This window comes from Pelodiscus sinensis, chromosome 1, assembly GCF_052426305.1.
Source record: "Pelodiscus sinensis isolate ZL-2025 chromosome 1, ASM5242630v1, whole genome shotgun sequence".
Lineage (NCBI taxonomy): Eukaryota > Metazoa > Chordata > Testudines > Trionychidae > Pelodiscus > Pelodiscus sinensis.
In genome coordinates, this window is record NC_143052.1 from 282840471 (window position 1) to 282846470 (window position 6000).

Below are 6000 nucleotides of genomic sequence, written 5' to 3' on the forward strand. Positions count from 1 at the left end.
CTGTCTGCCATGATTTTTCAAAGATCATAGCTAAAGGCTCAGATACCTCCTCTATCAGCTCCTTGAGTATCCTGGGATGCATTTCATCAGGACCTGGTGACTTGCTGACATCTAACTTTCCTAAGTGATTTTTAACTTGTTCTTTGTGTATCCTATCTTCTAAACTTACCCTCTCTCTGCATGTATTCACTACGTTAGGCACACCTCCAGACTTCTCGGTGAAGACCGAAACAAAGAAGTCATTGAGCATCTCCGCCATTTCCAAGTTCCCTGTTACTGCTTCTCCCTCCTCGCTAAGCAGTGGGCCTACCCTGTCCTTGGTCTTCCTCTTGCTTTTAATGTATTTATAAAAGGTCTTCTTGTTTCCCTTTATGCCTGTAGCTAGTTTGATCTCATTTTGTGCCTTTGCCTTTCTAATCTTGCCCCTGCATTCCCGTGTTGCTTGCCTATATTCATCCTTTGTTAGTTGTCCTAGTTTCCATTTTTTATATGACTCCTTTTTTATTTTGAGATCATGCAAGATCTCCTTGTTAAGCCAAGCTGGTCTTTTGCCATATTTTCTATCTTTCCTACACAGCGGAATTGTTTGCTTTTGGGCCCTTAACAACGTCCCTTTGAAATACTTCCAACTCTCCTCAGTTGTTTTTCCCTTCAGTCTTGCTTCCCATGGGACCTTACCTACAAGTTCTCTGAGCTTATCAAAATCTGCCTTCCTGAAATCCATAACCTCATTTGTGCTGGTCTCCCTTCTACCTTTCCTTAAGATCATGAACTCTATTATTTCGTGATCACTGTCCCCTATACTGTCTTCCACTTTCAAGTTCTCAACTAGTTCCTCCCTATTTGTTAAAACCAAATCCAGAACAGCTTCTCCTCTGGTAGCTTTTTCAACCTTCTGAAACAGAAAGTTGTCTCCAATGCAGTCCAGAAACTTATTGGATAGCCTGTGCCTCGCTGTGTTAGTTTCCCAACATATGTCTGGATAGTTGAAGTCCCCCATCACCACCAAATCTTGGGCTTTGGATAGTTTTGTTAATTGTTTAAAAAAGGCCTCATCCATCTCTTCCACCTGGCTAGGTGGCCTGTAGTAGACTCCTAGCATGATATCACCCTCGTTTTTTACCCCTTTTAGCTTAACCCAGAGACTCTCTACACAGCTATCTCCTACGTTCATCTCCACTTCAGTCCAAGTGTGTACATTTTTAATATACAAGGCAACCCCTCCTCCCTTTTTTCCCTGTCTGTCCTTCCTGAGCAAGCCGTACCCTTCCATACCAACATTCCAATCATGCGTCCCATCCCACCAGGTTTCTGTAATACCAATGATATCATAGTTGTATTTATTGGTTAGCAATTCCAGTTCTTCCTGCTTATTACCCATACTTCTCGCATTTGTATATAGGCATCTAAGATACTGATTTGATCTTGCCTCCCTGTTGTGCCCTGACCCTCCTTTCTCCTTGCCATTATAGGCCGTAGTCCCCCCCATTTCCAACCCATCTCCCAGTCCCGCACATTCAGCACTTACCTGTGGGCTTTGCTCACCTGCCCCCGACAAACCTAGTTTAAAGCCCTCCTCACAAGGTTAGCCAGTCTGTGTCCAAACAAGGCCTTCCCGCTCCTGGAAAGGTGAACTCCATCTCCGCCAAGCAGTCCTTCCTGGAAGAGCACCCCGTGATCAAGGAAGCCGAATCCCTCCTGGCGACACCATCGTCGCAGCCAGGCATTCACCTCCAGGATGCACCTCTCTCTGCCCGGGCCCCTACCTTTGACAGGAAGGATAGAAGAGAATACCACCTGCGCTCCAAACTCCTTCACCCGTACTCCCAAAGCCCTGTAGTCACACTTGATCCGCTCAGTGTCACACCTGGCAGTATCATTTGTGCCCACGTGGATGAGTAGCATGGGGTAGTAGTCAGAGGGCCGGATAATCCTCGACAATGCCTCCGTAACATCTCGAATACGGGCCCCTGGCAGACAGCATACCTCTCGAGATGAGCTGTCAGGGCGACAGATGGGTGCCTCCGTTCCCCTCAGAAGAGAGTCTCCAACCACCACTACTCTACGTTTCCTCCTCGCAGTGGTGGCAGGAGACTGCTCAACCTTGGTGGTGCAAGGCCTGGTCTCCTCCACCGTGGGGAGTGACTCCTTGTCTCCTGCTGAAAGTAAAGTGTAACGGTTATGTAACAACACAGTGGGAGGGTTAGGAGCAGGGGTGGAACACTGCCTGCTGCCGGAAGTAACCAGCTGCCAGTGCTCACCCTGCACCACTGCCTCCTCCATAAGTGGCTGGTCAACAGTCCCACATCCTAGGACAGTGACCTCCGTGGACTCCACAGGAATACTGTCCAGGAATTCCTCATGGCTTCGAATGCTCCTCAGCCTGGCCACCTCCTCCTGTAGCTCTCCCACCTGCTGCCTGAGAGATTCCACCAGCAGGCACCTTTCACAACGGTTGTCTCCCCCAGCCTGGAGATCACTCAGTGGGAATTGCAAGCCACAAATACAGCAAGACCACACCAGGACCTGGGTAGAGGCATCCATGCTCAGGTTCTCTGTCTGGATACAGGCACAGGTGGAGGAGACAGGAGAAGTACTGGCACAAGCGCTACGGGTCTTCATCACCATCAGTCACTCCCTCTTCAACTCCCCTGTCTGCAGTCCCCTGTCCGCTTCGCTCCCCTGGTCGCACTGCTCTGGCTTTTTAAAGCCTGCTTGCCTAGGTCAGGCCTGCCCCCTTCTGAGTCACACAGGGGAAGGCTGAGCCTGAGGCTAATCAGAGGCAATCAAGGGAACAATGGCAGGCTCTCAGTCCCAACTGCCACAGAAGCTGAAACTGAAACTGCTAGCACTCACCTGGAATCAGACTCTCAATTCACACTTCAAACTGTAAAATTCAAACAGTCAGGCACAGGCACACACTCACACCACAGCTTGTACTCTCACCGGGAAGCCTCTTCGGCGGTGGGGTCACTTTGCTCTCCCTCTTCAACTCCCCTGTCTGCAGTCCCCTGTCCGCTTCGCTCCCCTGGTCGCACTGCTCTGGCTTTTTAAAGCCTGCTTGCCTAATGGGGCATAGGCCCATAGGACATAGGAAGAAGACAGTTGTGTTATAATTAATATAATAGAAGCACCTAGAGGCCTCAGCTGAAATTGAAATCCAATTGTGTGGAGCACTATATACACCTTTGTTAAGAGACAGTACCTATCTCAAGCAGTATACAAGCTAAATAAACAAGACAAACAGAGGAAGGGCACGAAAACAGAAGTGAAGTTACTTATGTAAACAACATAGCAGATGGTTGGCAGTGCTAGAAAGAGAATGCAAGTCTCCTGACTCCCAGTCTAGTGCCATCCATAACACCATTCTGTATCTCAGATACGGGCATAGGACATTTCATCTTTCCAGTATTCTGTGTGCCACTCCAGAATTTTGAGACATTGTTCCTAAATTTGCTTTTTGCAGTCAAAATGCTAAAGACCTACACTGCCACTCAAGTGCTATAACTCCACACCACCTTTTCTGCCTGGCACACTTCGAGGTACAAAATCCAGAAACTGCTCCTGGATGAATGTTTACTTTGAATTTCAGAGAACTGGGAGACAAGATTCTGGAGGAAGAGAGAGAGGAAAGACTTAAGAGAGAAGGAAGATGAAAGGAGAAAAAATATCGACTGAGAGCAAAGGCTTCTGTGGTATCGGGGTAAGGAAGTGTCTCTCTGTGAGAGGAATGAGAAGTTACATTCTGGCAGAAAAGGGGACTGGCTTAGGCTCTCTCCATCCCTGGTATAAAGAACAGATACAGGTTGGGCCTTAGTACAGATTGGGCCTCCTCAGGACCTGACCAGTCCCAAATGAGAGAGTTTGCCAGGCCAGGGGAGGAATAATGTGTCTTCCAAAATAGTTATTTTGAAATAGGGGCCTCCAACCTTTCCCAAGGTGCCCTGCGGGCCACTCTGGCCATGCTCAGCCAAACTCTATATTCCCCCCCTTCCCATGGAGCCCGTTTAGCTGCAGCCTCTGGGGAAAGTGCTTGTGGCAAGTTGGAGGCCTTGACAACCCTGAGCCACCCTGAAGCTGCCACTGCCTCGTTTTTAAGTGAGCGAGTCTGCAGTTCCCACCCAGTGCTCCACTGCTCCCAAGGAGCAGTCAAACAGCTCCCAGGAGCCTACCAAGTGCCAAAAGAGGCTTGCGCCTCCCTGGTCTGTTGCGGAAATCCTGGACCTCATTAAGGTCTGGGACAAGAAGGCAAACCTCCTGGATCTCCAGACCAGATACAGGAACACAGACATCTATTGCCACATGGCTGAGAGCCTGTCCAGCAAAGGACTTATCCACACCCAGGAGCAGGCGTGGATGAAGGTAAAAGAGCTCCACCAGGCATATGCCAGGGCCAAGGAGAGCAGCTCCATCTCCAGGGCAGAATCCCACACCTTCCCCTACTACAAAGAGCTGGACAGCAACCCAGGGGGGCCGGGCAGTCCCTTCACCACCCCCCATCCCGGTTGTGGACTCTGGGCTCAAGACACCCAGTGTCGTCCTCACAGGGGAGAGAGACAAGAAGAAGGAGCCAGACGAGGCCAGCATCATCACCCTCCTGACCCTTGAGACGGTGTCCCTCCCTGTGGATGTGTCCCAGGCATTGTCCAAGGCTGGGGAAGGAACATCATTTGAATGCCATCATGTTCTCTTCATACAGGGGGTGGAGGTGGTGGGCAGTGAGGGTGAGCTGGGCGTTCCTCTCAGCCCTTGTGGCTCAGGAATCACGCATTAGCCTATGCGTGTGGGAGTATATGTTGCACTGCTCCTGCCCACGCAGCCCTAGGAGGTTTCCACGGAACACCATTGTGCTCTTGGCCACAGGGGTCTCTGGAGAGGCCTGCAAGCCTCATGACTCCAGGGTGGGACAGCCTCTTTCCATAAGCCACCTCTAGAATGAGGCTGGGGACATTCACATACACACACACACACTCAGCAGTCCCACACACGGCACACAGGCATGCCCACACTCTTGGGGCAGCACCCACTCCCAGGGAAATCTGGGACCCTTTAGGAATGGACCCACTGGCCAGAGTGCATATGGCCTTGCTCACAGATGAGGGCAAGACTTCAGGCACAGTGTTCCCTGGGATGACTGACTTTCTCTCTTTATTCTCACCAGCCAGAACAGCTGTGAGAGGGGGGTGGTCGACACACCCGGGCAGTCTCCTGAACCCGAGGAACCCACAGGCACCGGAGACCCAGGGATGACTTCCAGAAAGAGCACCTCACAGCACTTTGATCCCTGAAGCAGACCATTGACTTCAGGCTCCAGGAAGACATACAGCTGTGGCAAGATACCTGGTAGAAGCTGCTGGAGCAGGGCTGTGCCATGTGCGCTGCCATTCCATCCCTCGTTGACAGCATGATTCCTACTCCTGCTCCTACTTCTGCTCCTACTCCCGCTGTAGCTGCTCCTCTCACTCCCTCTCCTGCTCCTGCTCCCATTCCTGCTCCTGCTTCTGCTCCTCCTGCTTCTCCCCTGTTCCCCATGGCCACCGTGGCCCTGTACCCATGACTCCCAGCCCCTGACCTGAGCCTCTCCTCACCCTTCCTCCCTCTTCCATCTGCCTCCTCCTTCCCTCTCTAAGGCTCTCATCCCCCCTCCTCTCCACCTCCTTCCCTCTCCCAGATTCTTTCCCCAGTTCCTCCCCAGTTACTTTGACCCCAATAAAAAGAAACATAGACTTTATTTTTTCCAAAACATTTTTTTTGTTGTCTCAGCAGGGAAGGGGGAAAGGGAGGGGTGTGGAGAAAAGGCAGTGAGAGGCAACACACAGGCCCCTAGTGGGGAGGCCCAAGGGAGATTGTCACTAGGTCCCCTGCGAGAAACTCTCCATCAGGACCTCCTGGATGCACATGGCCCCCTGATGGGCCTGCCGGATAGCAGGTGTGCATGGCTATTCAAAGGCCCTGCTGATGCGATCAGCCTCCACCCCCCTCCCTGGCAGGAGGATTTGT

General features: G+C 51.3%; 1 long non-coding RNA gene across 1 annotated transcript in view; it reads left to right on the forward strand.

Moving 5' to 3' along the window:
• The window catches only part of LOC112544201 (uncharacterized), a 38138-nt gene extending 32441 nt beyond the window's left edge, over positions 1-5697 (forward strand). The window contains exons 3-4 of the long non-coding RNA XR_012901533.2: positions 3593-3703; positions 5162-5697. This is a non-coding gene — a long non-coding RNA (uncharacterized LOC112544201). The remainder of the gene's footprint in view (positions 1-3592; positions 3704-5161) is intronic.
• Positions 5698-6000: the final 303 nt, after the last annotated feature.